The sequence below is a fragment of the Procambarus clarkii genome, chromosome 12 (assembly GCF_040958095.1).
Source record: "Procambarus clarkii isolate CNS0578487 chromosome 12, FALCON_Pclarkii_2.0, whole genome shotgun sequence".
NCBI classification, from domain to species: Eukaryota; Metazoa; Arthropoda; class Malacostraca; order Decapoda; family Cambaridae; genus Procambarus; species Procambarus clarkii.
The window spans coordinates 35,194,473-35,210,548 of NC_091161.1; the positions used below are offsets into that span (position 1 = coordinate 35,194,473).

The 16,076-nt window shown below is 44.7% G+C and overlaps 1 protein-coding gene across 6 annotated transcripts in view; it reads left to right on the forward strand.

Annotated features, from left to right (window-relative positions):
* Positions 1 to 5,559: 5,559 nt before the first annotated feature.
* LOC138363901 (uncharacterized) overlaps positions 5,560 to 16,076 on the forward strand; it is a 329,278-nt gene continuing 318,761 nt past the window's right edge. For 5 of the 6 annotated variants that reach the window (XR_011228244.1, XR_011228245.1, XR_011228248.1 and 2 more), the window contains exon 1: positions 5,560 to 5,705. The gene's annotated coding sequence lies outside the window, so the exon portion shown is untranslated. Of the gene's footprint in view, positions 5,706 to 6,710; positions 7,732 to 16,076 lie in introns of those variants that run through there. The other variant, XR_011228249.1, reaches the window with a different exon arrangement.

The window sequence follows — 16,076 nt, forward strand, 5'->3', positions numbered from 1 at the left end:
TGAAATTAATACCCTATTAATGCCACCTCACCCCATCCACCTCACTCAAATGTAGATATAAACAAAATCGGAGATGTGTAAGTTCTATTCAGTTGTGTATTTGTAAACTAAAGTCTTTGAAAATGTAATAAGTTTTACGAAACGCGCTCGTGTCGCGTCAGACTAGAAATAAAAATGAATTTTGGAGAATTGATTTTTGATTTACCTCCAACAGTGAAAAGAAATGTACGAAAGATTGAGAAAATTCGTGTTAGAATTATTAATCTTACTTTTTCGGTCATATTTAATATATATATATATATATATATATATATATATATATATATATATATATATATATATATATATATGTATATATATATATATGTATATATATATATATGTGTATATATATATATATATGTATATATATATATATGTATATATATATATATATATATATATATATATATATATATATATATATATATATATATATATATTATATTATATATATATATAATATAATATAATATAATATATATATATATATATATATATATATATATATATATATATATATATATATATATATATATATATGCGAACAAGCCTGAATGGTCCCCAGGACAATATGCAACTGAAAACTCACCGGCGAGTGCCGGCGGTGGGGTGGTTCAAATAGCCTCGGCTATCACCTCATTATGTCCGGTCGTGATGGTCAAGTGGATTAAGGCGTCTTGTACATACCAGTTGCGTTGCTCCTGGGAGTATGGGTTCGAGTCACTTCTGGGGTGTGAGTTTTCAGTTATATATATATATATATATATATATATATATATATATATATATATATATATATATATATATATATATATATATATATATATATATATATATATATATATATATATATATATATATATATATATATATGTTGTACCTAGTAGCCAGAACGTCGTATTCGGCCTGCTATGCAAGGCCCGATTTGCCTAATAAGCCAAGTTTTCATGAATTAATGTTTTTTCGACTACCTAACCTAACTTTTTCGGCTACCTAACCTATAAAGATACAGCCAGCTTTATCATGCTGCACGCTTTCCCACACATGAAAATGTTCCCTGAACATCAGAGAATGCTCAGGTTACGGAGATATGACTCTTTTTAAGCTGGGAATGAAGAAATATAAGGGGGTGAGACACTGTCACATACCGCTCTCCTTAAAATAAGTCATATCTGATCAGTGCACACGGGAAAGGGCATCTGCCACTACATTCTTTTTTCCCTTAATGTGCCTTATCTCTAACCAATATTCCTGAAGAAGCAACGCCCATCTCGTTAACCTCTGGATTGAATTCTTCATCTTGTACAGGAAGGTCAATGGGTTACGGTCAGTGAATACTAGTACCGGTCGCACACCTCCTCCCACATATATTCTATAATTCCACATATATTCATAATTCTGTGTACCAGCTACCAGCTGGTATACAGAATTATATGAACATGTTTGCTGATGATGCTAAGATAATAGGAAGGATAAGAAACTTAGATGATTGCCATGCCCTTCAAGATGACCTGGACAAAATAAGTATATGGAGCACCACTTGACAAATGGAATTAAATGTTAATAAATGCCATGTTATGGAATGTGGAATTGGAGAACATAGACCCCACACAACCTATATATTATGTGAGAAATCTTTAAAGAATTCTGATAAAGAAAGAGATCTAGGGGTAGTTCTAGATAGAAAACTATCACCTGAGGACCACATAAAGAATATTGTGCGAGGAGCCTATGCCACGCTTTCTAACTTCAGAATTGCTTTTAAATACATGGATGGCGATATACTAAAGAAATTGTTCACGACTTTTGTTAGGCCAAAGCTAGAATATGCAGCGGGTGTGTGGGGCCCATATCTTAAGAAGCACATCAACAAACTGGAAAAGGTGCAAAGACATGCTACTAAGTGGCTCCCAGAACTGAAGGGCAAGAGCTACGAGGAGAGGTTAGAGGCAATAAATATGCCAAAACTAGAAGACAGAAGGAAAAGAGGTGAAATGATCACTACATACAAAATAGTAACAGGAATTGATAAAATCGATAGGGAAGATTTCCTGAGACCTGGAACTTTAAGAACAAGAGGTCATAGATTTAAACTAGCTAAACTCAGATGCCGAAGAAATATAAGAAAATTCACTTTCGCAAACAGAGTGGTAGACGGTTGGAACAAGTTAGGTGAGAAGGTGGTGGAGGCCAAGACCGTCTGTAGTTTCAAAGTGTTATATGACAAAGAGTGTTGGGAAGACGGGACACCACGAGCGTTGCTCTAATCCTGTAACTACACTTAGGTAATTATATACATCGAAACGCTTTAGAGACATGACCAAAGCCAGGGCCTCTTTCTCGACGGTACTGTAGGCGCGCTGATACTTTACAAATTTCTTTGAGTAGAAGGCCACTGGTCTGTGTACCTCGTGCCTTTCTTGGGCCAACATGGCTCCTATTCCCATGTCTTATTGCCTATGACTTATTGCTTATAGTCAATATTTGACATATTAATAAGTACATATGTTGTATATTCCAAGTTATATTTTGTTTTCAAGGTACAAACTCTTCCTGAAGATTTGCTATACACCAGTTTTAATACTTGGAACTTCTTTTTCAGTTTTATCAAACAATAGAGATTTTATACAAAATTTTGACAATATCCTGAATTACTTTACAATTTATTTAAATATTTGTTTTGTTATTATTTTTATAAAACTGTAATATCAATATTGGTTAAATACTAATTGTAATTAAGAAGCAATAAGATGCTTATCTTAACATGCTAAGAAGGTTAGGTCGGTGTTCTCTATTCAGGTTTTTAGGGTAAACTCAAATATTCACAATAAATTAGTATGTCACCTATGCACTTATTAATGAGCCAAATATTGAATATAAGCAAGTGCAACAACGGGTTGGCTGAGGACTTCACTCATGATGGTATTAGCCAGTGAAGCTAGGTGAGCGCTATGGTTGAACGCTGTGGACTTCACTATTGTAAGGTGCTAGCCTGTGGGGCTAGGTGAGCGCTTTGGACATTGCCAGATGAGCATACTGTCAAGTGTACAACGGCGGGGGGGGGGGGGACATTTGAAGACTGCTCCATAACGGCAGCTAGCGTAAGGGCTAATGGTGCCCTGAAGGCCTCGTCAGAGGCATAGTATCAGTCATCCGTGAACCAGGCTAGCATGAGGGCTAGTAACGCCGTTCAGGATGATCTCACATAAACACTTGTACATATTATAGTAAAGGGCAAAATAATTGGTTATTTTAAGTGTTTTTATTTTTATTTATCTTAAACATTACACTATATTTCCATCAAGGTAAGAGTCCTCTGAATTTGAGTAGGATCATAGTTTAAAAAAGAACCCGGTTAAGAAGAGTTCGTAACAGGGAACCTCTCTCGGGAGTTTTTCCTGTGGTGTGTAGCAGTCCATCGTGTTTGTAGGTCCCTTAGGAAGGTTAGCCTCGGATTCGTGGATGAAGTCGAGGGTCTCTCTTGGTGTGGTGGTCTGTTGGTTGTCTGTGGTTGTGTGTTTTCCAACAAATCCGTCGGTGGTGGTGGTGGGGGTGATAGGGACCTCATTTGTGTCTGTGTGCCTACTGGATGGGTAGATCTTGCCGTGTCTGGTGATATTGGCATAACCTAGGGAGAGACGGACTTCGTCGATGTCATCTGAGAGGCAAAGCTCAAGGCATCCAATACTATGGGGTTGCCGCTCCCTCTGTGTTGTTGGACTGACGCTGCTGCCAATGCTAGATACGTGCCTCGGCTCTACAACTTCCCTAAAGGCTAGACTGTAGACTCGCTCCTGCTTCACTGCTAGACTGCTGCTGCTGTTAATACTGGTCACGCGCCTTAGGACCAGACACAATTTTGTTATGCATACCAGGAGAGGCAACTGAAGCATTCAGCAGGCCACTTGGCGTAATATTTAATTCCTCAATAGAAATGGGAGAACTTCCTGACTGAATGAAAATGGCTAATGTTGTACCAATATGCATGAAATGGGTAAGACAGAAACCATTACACACTCACATTAGTAACAAGTATTGCCTGCAAGTTGCTAGACTGATAGTGAGAGAAGCTGGCATAACAGGAAAAGTTCTAAGGTGGGTCAGAGAGAATCTTTCAAGAAGGAAGCAAAAGGACAGAGACATCAGAGTGGAGAGAGGTTACAAGTGGAGCACCACAAGGTTCCGTTTTAAGTCCCATACTGTTTCTAATTTGTCAATCACCTGACAGGAAATTTGCTCCTTCATATCAGTATTCCAGATGACGCAAAGCTGACGAGAAGAAAGGACAGTGATAGCTTGAGGTATTTAATCAGATTTGGACATACTTCAGAAATGTTCTTAGAAAATGGCTGCCTAATTTTAACCCAGCCAAATGCAAAGTTACGAAAATTGTAACAGGCGTATTAACACCAGCAATATAGCAAAAAGGGAAAAAAAATATTGCATCATGAGGAAAGTCCTGGGAGTGAACATAGCCCCATTTGTGATGCAGCTGCATAATGTCATACTGAACAACTAGAGTGCATCCTTCAGACAATTTGACAAGGGGTGCTATTTTAGGCCCTATATACAGCGAAGGTGAGACCTGCACTTCGATAGGCATTCACAACATGGAACTCTTACATAAAAAAAAGATCATAATAAACTAGAAAAGGTTTAAAGATATGTAACGAGACTCGTTCCCGAGTTGAAGGGCGTAAAATATGAGGAAAGATTGTGGGAACTCGACCTTACCACACTCGAGGAAAGGAGAGATAAAGGAATATGATAACAATATACAACATTCTAAGGGAAATTGACAAGGTAGACAAAACAGTATTTTTCAAAGCTAGGAACAGCAAAACGAGGGTTAATAGACAAAACCTCGAGACCAATAAGTTCCAAGGACGTCAGAGAGATCTTTTTCAATGTTAGAGCTGTCAATAAGTTGTCAATTTACTGGTAAGATGTTTGTCGTTGAAGCTAGTTCGATTCAAAGTTGTAAATATAAATGTGATAAAGTTGTGTGAAAGGAGACATTGCAATAATCTAAGAATGTTTAGAAGGCGAGGGGCTAGGAGCTTTGCTAGCAGCCTCTCGAAGGGGGGCGGTGTATATGTAGTTGATATGACAAATACAAAATAGGTCTTGAATTGGTAAATTAGACAACCGAAAATTAGAAAGGCGGAGTCCAAGAGCTAAGAGTTCGACCCTACAGCCACACAGTAAATGCATATATACACACACAGGACGCTGAACACTGTAACCGGTTGCTGTACTTGGCCCCTGGTCTAGACCCCAACATAACAGTTACAGAAGGCGTTATGGAGCATCCAAGCTACTAGGTGGGTGTGGTAGTGGGTTTAATGTCCAGTAGTGAAATGTGTGCTTTTAATACATACTCACACTTGCTCATACTTCACATTAATAGAAATAAACTCTATATTAATATTGTTGAAGTGACTACTTGTGAATTATTTGTATGTGAGGCGGCCTCATGTCAGGTGAGGTGAATGACGTCACAGGTAGTTGACCCATCAGGCCAAGCTAGTCAAGAGGGGCGGCGGGCAGTGTGGCGCGGGCCGGCGTGGGGAGAGGTGCTGCTCAGCGCCCGCCTCATTGGTTTTACTAAATTAGTCACCTGGACAGTCCTGTGCATGAGGTTACCTGTGCCAGGCTTACAGGTAAGTTACTCCAGATGATTAGTTGTTTTATCACATTGTATTCTGCTGGTAGAATAGTCTATATTTGCTGATTGTCTAAATAATAGTTAAAAGATGTTAAGGCTTTATTTAAAATAATTCAATTAGCTCTAGTTTACTCATTTGTAAATATAATTATATTGAGTAATATACATGTCTATTAGTAGACTTTTACCTAGATTGAGTTTTGATGAAGATTATTAAAACAAATTTATATTCTTAAACGACTGTTGTGTGATACTGTTCCACAACAGCGGCTTGAGTGGCAACGTTATAGTGAAATTTACCGTTTGACCAAAAGCAGGTGAAAAAAGTTTACAAAATTATAATTAAATTCTGGCAGTTATAAGGTGTTTCTTGTGAACTATCAAATGTCAATCCTTGAAACACGGAACAAGCGTCTAGCAAGCGTCACATACCCCCCCCCCCCCCCCTCCGCCCATCCTATGTGACAAACTAGCCATCCTGAGTTAATGTCGTCCCCGCTGCAGCCAACCCCAAAGATGCCATAATTAACATTGAAGTCCTGTGTAACCAAGTACTGTTTTTTTCCAATTAAAGTAAATAATAATGTATATTTAAATTGTGTACAGGTCTGATAGTTGTTGAAGGAAACAATAGCACGTGAGTGTATTCCAAACTGTCTCCCTCCCTAATAATGTATAATAGGTCACATATCAAAATATTTTAAGTACAGTGTGATAAATGCATGAACTGTTGTGGATCAGTGCATGAACGAGCTTAGACTGAGGACAAGTTAAATGTGAAGCGTTCACGTTCATGTTTGGCTGCCGGGTTAACGACCACCTGACCGTTGTGTTGAACGGGTTGTGGATGAGGCTTGTCTGAGATTGGGTTTTGCCATTCGGTGGTAATTAAGTCAGCTTTTAAGATGAACCAAAACCTGACCTGCTTGTCTTGCGGGATGTTTCTCAAATTTTACAAAATGTTCAATTTAGTATTGATGTATTTAATTTGTAATTTCAGGTATGTACGAGGGTGCATCAGTACAATGGCACTGCAGGTATGGTCAGCCAGACCCCAAGAAATTGGTTTCTTACAACTCTACTGCAGGTATGGAGGGATTAAAGTTAATAGGAAAAACTTGCGTCGAATCGCAGTTGGTCATTATGTAGTTGATACATATTCCCACCTAAGTACAATAGGTGAAGGGAACACGTTTAATAATTTTCATAGTTTACGTACTATGCCTTGAAACGGTGATCTTCTAATAGGTATAGTCTAAAGTACTCTATGCATTAACTACTTCAGAGTGGTAAACCATTCGTCAAACCCAAACCTTAAACATTTAGTTGTGGTGTATTTTATGGTTAATGTTAAGCTAACAATTTCGGTTACATTTCAATCCCCTCCTCTCCGTCCATATTTGTTAGTCTGTCTTCTATCCCACCAGTCCAATCATATATAAATAAAAATACCCTAGAGGGTTATGCTTCAGTTGAGATTAGGAGACTGGCAAGAGGAAAGTTTTAGTAAGCGTGAGGGGAAAGTACCGGGGCTAAACCTAGCGAGCTAAATATACCGTCGGACAGTTTCGGGAGGCTGAGCACTTGCAGCTACGTTGCCATCATCTGCATCGTGCACAAGGTATTGGTAGCCCTTGAATGCTGTAGCAATTCTGCAAATCGACTAATATTGTGGTCAGGCAGCAGGACCTATTAAGTGTTAAAAGGTGAACGTTTCTGGGTCTCCTGAACGGGGTAACGTTGTGTTACTGATTTGTAAGTGCAAAGTACCTCTCTATTGGGGAAGAAAATATTATACCACTGGCGGAGCTTCCATGACCACAGATAACGGTTTTAAGAAGGACACTATCTACTTTTTTTCCAAGCTAACAAAGAAGGCTCCGAAGGAAGCAAGTTCTAGGTCGGAAGTTCGCCGATCGTTTCCTTCATCTAAGACTAGAGCTTGTTAACTTCCTTTCGGATGCTTCCTGAAGCTGTAGGAATATATAACATAGAACCATCCTCTATGGACTGGATGTTTGTTCCCGAACAATATTTTGTTGCTGGAGAGGAGCCAGTTTCTTGGCAGCTTCTCCTATGGTATATTCTGGGCAGCATCTTACTTTAAGGGCGCCCCAGAGCTCCTACAAGGCTTTCCCCAGATTATTCTGGTCACTAAATATACCTTTGACTCAGATTCTCGGGGAGAAAGATAGGCCTCTTGAGAGAAACTGGGTGGCAGGATGCATATAAGTGAAGGTTTGTGTCCTTGTAATAAACCTTTATGGTGTCTTTCTCCATCTATACATATATACAATATATATATATATATATATATACACACACAAGTACTTAGGAAGGGAAGCTCCTCCATGCGGGTCTAGATGGTAAATTTCATGTGTGGGTGAACTTCGCCAATTCATTGACGGCTTGAACTGTAGTAAACTGAAGTAAAGCAGTCTGTCCTCTTAAGTCAAATTCTCGTTTCCGGCATACCGTCCTCAGGCGAGGCTCGTAAGTGGCTCGTTACACACCCCTCCTCAAATGCATTTATCGATATTAACGTACTGGGTATTAAAAACTGGTTTCTCATGAGTTTTTATAATTTTAATACTAAGTTAGCCATAGGTTAGGTGTTAAGGTTCTGTTGGCCATTATATGCATTGGAACTACATTGGGTGATAGTTATAGCTTTGACATTCGAGCAGGGGGTCATCAGCAAAGTACTGTTCGGGAAATGTTCGAACGTGGTCAGTTAAGCTGCGTAACTGCTCGTCTCGTTCTCATAAACAAAGGCTGAAGTCTATTCCATGCACCTGCCAGACCCCTTATTTATCAATAGAAAAACGGTTTACACATGACAAACAACTGATGACGTTCAAACATATATTGAAGAGCTTCGCTGATGACTTTCGTTTGAACCACAATGTTGTAAATGCTTCACCCAAGTACTACAGATTCAGATAATCACCGAGAGAAACTAAACGCCTAAATTAGCCAATGGTTGAATATGCACAGTATGCTGTTACGTACAGGGTGGTGGTTGGTTGGTGGAAGACTGACTCACTCATCTTACTAGTCTACCGGTCCCTAAGATGAGGACCACACTATAACCACCACCGCGGGTCTGTGCTCCCACACACCTGGGTGCCACTGATCACCCTAGGAGCCCTCCAGTCGAACCACGGGGGAACTGCTACTAGCGATTCCAGCCTTCCCAACGGAGGCGTGAAGGAAGACTCTGTACTAACCTCAGGACGTCACTTCATGCGGCAACAGTACTTACTTGATTCTTGCCGGCATAACAAAGGGGTCACAGGTCACTAGTCCACACCTGTCACTCAACTACTCACAAGGTCGCCAGCTGGGTTGTAACTGCATCCCAGCAATGCAGTTCAGTGATTAAATTCCATGTCATCAGACAATGTTACTACTATCGGTGATGAATCAGTATTGCCAGCCTAGGGTATGTTTCCATAAATATCAGTGTTACTCATGTTAGCAGGCACTAGGCTATTTTCCATATAATATGATATTGGTGCGATGCAATATCACTTAATAATGCTCAATTAGAGATGGAAGGCACACATAAATAAATCGGTAAAATAATGTGAAGTTTACTATGAGAAACCCCCTCCCCGCTCAGCTCGTTGTCGCCGTCTGGGGGCTTAGTGGGCGGCTGCCGGAGTGTGATGCTCCTTGGGACAGTCCTCTGTCCTTTTCTAGCCTTGTGCTCCTGCTGCCGTCCTCTCCAATTCTGCTGGGCATCTTTTCCTTTTCCTTCTGTTTCGTTTTTCTCCCCCCTCTTCTCCTATCTGCTTGCCGTTTCCTGCCGACCTTTTGCTCGTTCTGGTTCTTCCCTTGGACTTCTTCTACTTTGACGCCCGGGTGCTTGAGGAGGCATACTCTTGCACCCGTAGAACTGCAGTACCCGACGTCGAGAGCGAGGGGAACCTTTTATTGTCAATCCCCACTTCGTCACTGAACCCGATCTCGACGGACTGTCGGTTTCTTAAGGTGGCGTTTGTGGGGCGTATACTCACGACGCACCCCTAGGAGGCCCCGACAAGATCGGCGATAGCTTCTTGTTGGGTGTCCTGCCTCTAATTGTGGCTCCATGGTGGGTGTGGGGGCACATTCGTGAGTGAATTCGTAATTTCGTCAAGATGATAACCCCTGTTTCGGCTGCTTCTGGCTTACCTTTTCAGGCTCGTGGGGTGGGCGACCAAGCCCCCGAGTCGGTCCGTATTGGAAGACCGGGCTCTGTAGCCTCCGCTGCATTGGGCCCCGACCTTGCTCCTCCTTTGGCCTCTCTGACTCCTTCCCCTGGCTCCCCTCCCTCCTCTGTGGTTGGGTCGAGCCCCAAGCCCCCAGTGGTGACTACCTCGTCCCCTGGCGCGGCTCCTTCTCTAGTTGTTACTACTGCGCCTTTTAACCCCTCTCTCTCTGGGGGTTCTCACCGCCGTTCTCGTCACGGCCGCCCTCGCTCGATTCCTTCCAGTTCTGCTACCTATCAAGCCTTGTTTGGTCCCGCTTCGTGGGCCAAATATTTTGATCTCCTCCCTCTTGATTCTGCGCCTCCTGACGATTTCTCCCTTCATCGACATCTCATTGATTCCGTGGATGCCTCCATTACTTTTAACCCCACTCGTCTCGGTACGCGTGTCGTTGCTGCTCCTTCTCAGGATGCTGCTTCCCGCTTGGCTGCCTTATCCTGCCTTGGCGAGACCCCCGTTCGGGTCTCGAAGAACGTCCAGTTGAATGCCAGTGTTGGCACTATTTTGCTCCCGCCCCATGTTGCGACCGGTGTTCGGGACCTACGCGACTGCCACGACGATATTCGACATATCCTCGCTGCCCAGGGCCATTCTATTCTCCAGGTGGACACGTTTACTCGTCCCCCTCGTGGTAGTCGCCGTCAACCCCTCCGGGTTGTGAAGATTACCTTTGATGGTAGGACCCTTCCACCCTCTGTCATTCTTGCTGGTGCCAGGTGCTCTGTCCAGGAGTACATTCCTTCTCCTCGGCTCTGCAACAAGTGCTGGAGGTTTGGGCATGGTGCCCTCCGCTGCTCCGGGACTGTCTCTCTCTGTCCTTTGTGTGGTGGCGAAGGTCACTCTAAGTCGGAGTGCGCTTCTCCCCAGGCTCGTTGCCTCAACTGCGGTGAGGCCCATCCTACCTTCTCCCGTGCGTGTGTCCAATACAAGCTTGAGGCAGCCGTCCTCAACTTGAAGCACCGGGAGCGTTTATCTTTTCCTGAGGCGAGGCGCCAGGTTCGCCGGCTCCCGCCTTATGCTAATATCTCTTATGCTCGCGTGTTGCGCTCTTCCTCTCCTCGTCCTTCCCGCCTTCCTCAGACTCACAACCGTTTCCAGGCCTTGGACCCTGATGCGCCCACTGCCCCCTCCTCTGTCCCTTTGGGTTCTCTCCCGAAGGATCCTCCTCCTGGTCCTCTGTCTGGGGTTCCCCTTCTTCCCGGTCTGTCGTGTCTTGTGTCTCCTTCCTCGTCCCCCTCCGATCCTCCTTCCCATCCTCTTCCTCCATCTATCGGCTCTCCCCGCCGCCTGTCGGTGCGGGCGGATGTCCATCGCTCTCCTAACGGCCGTCGTGTGTGCTCTCGTTCGGCTTCTCCTGTTGAGACACTGGAGTCCGTTGCCCGGTACGTAGTTGCTGGGACACCGGTCTCTTTAAGTCAGAAGCGTAAGCCTGGCTCCTCTCCTTCCTCTTCCCCGGCGGGTAAGAAGGCTTCGCTTTCTTCCTCAGCTCCTCCTTCTGGCTCTGTTGCTCCTTCCACTCCCGTTTCAGTGCTTGCGCCCCCTGTTCCTGCTATGGAGGTTTCTTTGGCCCCTGCTTCCCTTTCGGTTGCTGCTCTTGCTGGGGTGCGCTCCTCTCTTTCTACTCCCCCTCTTCCTGCTGCTGTCCTTGACTGCTCCTCTCCGTTGTCTCCTCCTCCTCCTCCTCCTCCTCCTCCGGACCCTGCCCGCCCACCTCTGATCTGTTCTCCCGTTTCCTTCCCTCCGTCTTTGCTCAGTTTACCCATGCCCCCTAACCCTGACTTTGCTGACCCTGATCCCGACCCTGATATTCTTTAACGTGCTCTGTTGGTCTTTCGCCTTTGTTTCTTCCTTGTTCTCTGTTTTTGTCCTTTCTCTTCTCGTCGTTGTCCATTCTTCAATGGAACGTTCGAGGTTATTACGCCAATTTCCTCGAACTCCAACTTCTGGTTTCGCGGTTTTCGCCCCTTTGTGTCTGTCTCCAGGAGCCGATGCTTGGTGCTCGTCCTGGTCGTTTTCGTGGCTATTCCTTTCTCTCCCCCCCCCCAGCCATTGCTGGGGCTTCTAATTCTTCTGCTCTCTTGATTCGGGCTGATGTTCCCTTTGTTCCTTTACTTTTTCCTTCGCCTCTCCATTGTTCTGCTGCTCGTATCTTTGTGGGGAAATGGTACACAGTTTGTTCCATTTATCTCCCCCCGAGTGTCCCGCTCTCTCTTCCTGATTTGAAACACCTCCTAGACTCCTTGCCGGAGCCTGTGCTCCTGCTGGGTGACTTCAATTGTCGTCATTCTCTTTGGGGTGACGTTCTGACGAATACCCGGGGTCGCCTCCTTGAGCCGTTTCTCCTCTCTTCTTCCCTGTCTCTTCTGAATTCTGGTGAGCCCACTCATTTGGACTCTCGAACTCGCACCCTTTCTTGTCTTGATCTTTCTCTCTGCTCTTCTTCTCTTTACTTAGATTTCACATGGCAGGTTCTTGATGACCTCCATGGAAGTGATCATTTCCCCATCCTTGTTTCCTTTTTCTCTTTTCGCCCTTCCCTCTCTTTCCCTAGGTGGCAGTTTGCTAAGGCGGACTGGACCCTGTTTTCCCTCAGTGCTACTCTCTCTGACCTCTCCCTTCTGCCCCTCTCTCGCGCTCTCCTCCTTTTTCATGACACTGTCTTCGACGCTGCCCTCCGCTCTATTCCTCGCTCTTCCTCTCGGGGTCCACGGAAGTGCGTTCCCTGGTGGAATGCGGACTGTGCTCGGGCTGTCCGCTGTAAGCGTGCAGCCTGGAAGAAGCACCGCCGTAGGCAGACGACCGATTCTTTTCTTTTCTTTCGGAAAGCGAGTGCGGTGGCCCGTAGGGCCATCCGTACGGCTAAACGTGAATGTTGGGCATCTTATGTCTCGACAATTACGTCCGAAACCCCTCTGGCCCAGATCTGGAAGCGTATCCGCAAGATAGCGGGCAAGTTCGTTCCCGATGTTTCACCGGTCCTTCACCTCCATGATACTCTTGTGGCGGACCCGTTGCAGGTCGCTTCCGAACTGGGTTCCCACTTTTCTTCTGTTAGCTCTGGTCTTCATCTTCCCCAATCTTTCTTTCTTCGTAAACCTGTCCTTGAGTCTCGTCCTTTAGATTTCTGCACTCATCTTCAGCTTCCCTATAATGATCCCTTCTCTCTCTCTGAACTTCGTTCTGCCCTGGCCCTCTGCGGTTCTACGGCGGCGGGCTCCGATGGTATTCATTATGAGATGCTTCGCCATCTCCCTCCGAGCACGTCTCAGTATTTACTGAGTCTGTATAATCGGATCTGGGAGTCGTCGTCAGTCCCTGAGGACTGGCTCGATGCCGTTGTCCTCCCTGTTCGCAAACCAGGGTCTCTGGGTACTTCCCCTAAGGACTTTCGCCCTATTGCTCTCACAAGTTGTGTCTGCAAACTCTTTGAACGTATGGTTAACGTTCGTCTGATGTGGTTCCTGGAACACCATCACCTCCTCTCCCCTTCTCAATTTGGTTTCCGCAAGTGCCGCAGCACGACAGATGTCCTGGTGAACTTGGAGGTCTATATACGTACTGCTTTTGCTGCGAAGACCTCCGTTGTTGCCGTCCTTTTTGACCTAGAAAAGGCTTACGACACCACTTGGCGTTATCATATCCTATCTCAACTTCATTCTTTTGGCCTTCGTGGTCATCTCCCTCTCTTTCTCCGCAGCTTCCTCTCTCGTCGTTCCTTTCGGGTGCGCCTTGGTACCGCTCTCTCTCCCCCTTTTCAGCAATACGAAGGTGTGCCCCAGGGTAGTGTTCTGAGCACTACTCTTTTTCTGGTTGCCCTCAATGGTCTTCTTTCCTCTCTTCCTTCTGGTGTCTTCTCCGCTCTCTATGTCGATGATCTTACCCTTTGTTGTCAGGGTGATGATTCGCCTCTCCTTCAACGCCGGCTTCAACTTGCGATTGATGCCGTGTCGTCTTGGGCCACAGGTCATGGCTTCAAGTTCTCTACTTCTAAGACTTGTGCCATGACTTTTACGCGGAAACGGGTTGTTCTTCGTCCCTCTTTGTCACTTTATGGTCATCCCCTTGAATACAAAGATTCCGCGAAGCTTTTGGGGTTATTCCTTGACACTCGTTTGTCTTGGTCTCCCCATATCTCTTACCTCCGTGTTGAGTGCTCTAAGTCCCTTACCCTCCTTCGGGTCTTGTCCCATACTTCTTGGGGGGCAGATAGGCGCACTCTCCTTGCTTTACATTCCTCTCTCGTCCTGTCTAAGCTCGATTATGGTTGCCCTGCTTACTCGTCTGCTTCTCCTTCTACTCTTCGCCGTCTTGATGCTTTGCACCATACTGGGTTGCGCCTCAGTTCTGGTGCCTTTCGTTCGACTCCCGTCCTTAGCTTGTATGTTGACACTGGCTTCCTGTCTCTCCAGGACCGCCGTGATCGCTACTGTCTTCGCTATCTTGCGCGGTCCTTGCAACATCCTTCCTCTCGTCTCTGTCGTGCTTTAACTTTTACCCCTCCTGCGGTTCCTGTTCCTCTTCACCACCTCCCTCTTTCTGTCCGGTTATCTCGCCTGCAGGATTCTCTTTCCGTTCGTATTTCTGATGTTTCTCCTCGTGTTGTTCCTTCTTTGCCCCCGTGGAGGGTCCCTCTTCCGCGGTTTTGTACATCCTTGACTCGTATCACTAAAGCTTTTACCCCTCCTACAGTTCTAAAACGCCTTTTCCTCGAGCACTTTTCTTCTCACTCCCGCTCCGTTTCTGTCTTCACCGATGGGTCTAAGTCAGCGGACGGTGTTGGCTACTCTGTTGTTTTTCCTGATCGCACTTATATGTGTCGCTTGCCTCCGGAGACTAGCGTCTTTACAGCGGAACTTTATGCTATTCTCTATGCTCTTCGTCTCCTGCTTTCTCGTTGTCAGTCTTCCTTTGTGGTTGTTGTTGACTCTCGTAGTGCCCTCATGGCTCTCGGGTGCTTTAATCCAGTTCATCCGGTAGTTGTCGAGATCCAGCATTGGCTGTTTCTCGTTCACAGTAAATTTAAGTCGGTTGAGTTTTGTTGGGTTCCCAGCCATATTGGCGTGTCTTTAAATGAGCGTGCGGATGCTGCCGCTAAGGAAGCTGTCCGCTCTTGTCCCATCTCTCGTAAAGGCATTCCGTATTCCGACTTTTACCCGGTTATCCATTCCTCAGTCCTTACCCGTTGGCAGGCTTCTTGGTTGTCTGTTACTGGTAACAAGCTACGTACTCTTAAATGTTGTGTTTCCTCGTGGCCGTCCTCCTTCCACCGTAACCGGCGGTGGGAAACAGCTCTAGCGAGGTTGCGTATTGGCCATACTCGCTTAACCCATGGTCACTTGATGGAGCGCCGCCCTGCTCCTTATTGTCCTAGTTGCATTGTCCCTCTTACGGTCGTGCATGTCCTTCTTGAATGTCCTGACTTCCAGGACGAGCGTGTGTCTTGCTTTCCGACCGCCCCTCGCGGTCACCTGTCCCTCGATAGAATTCTTGGTGACTCGGATACTTTTGATATCGTTCGCCTTATGCGTTTTTGTTCTCGTATTGGCATCCTTGGTGATATTTAGCGCCCTCTGATTATTTTGCGTATTTGATGGTGCTACATAGCCTTCCCGGTTTGGTGCCTTCTTTTGATAATTACTTACTTACTTACTATGAGAAAACTACATTAAGGGGGCATATCAAAAAATATCGTTATAAATTAAAATTGTTCAATTTGCTTATAATTTTTTTTATGAAATGGTTATAGAAAGGGCTGCAACTGGTCCAAGTTTCACCATCACACCCTAAACAGAAAAGGAGAAAAAAAATACACAACGTATTATGCAACGAATGTTCAACATTCTCAGATAATCTCAGGGAACACATGTGTCAACTAAAATGTCTACTATGTGCTGTAGAAGCACAAACTCTTGTTATAATTGTAACATGTATGTGCAATATATTTATATGTAAATTTTGTTTTCTTTTTTTTGGCCAATTTTTTTTGTCGTTTGTTATCAAGGGATTTGCATGAAACTTGCACACCTTGCTCAATGGATGCCTATCTACAACGGTGGTAATTATGAACGAAATCTGTCAGTCAAGCTCAGCTACAGGTGGCCGAACTTGGA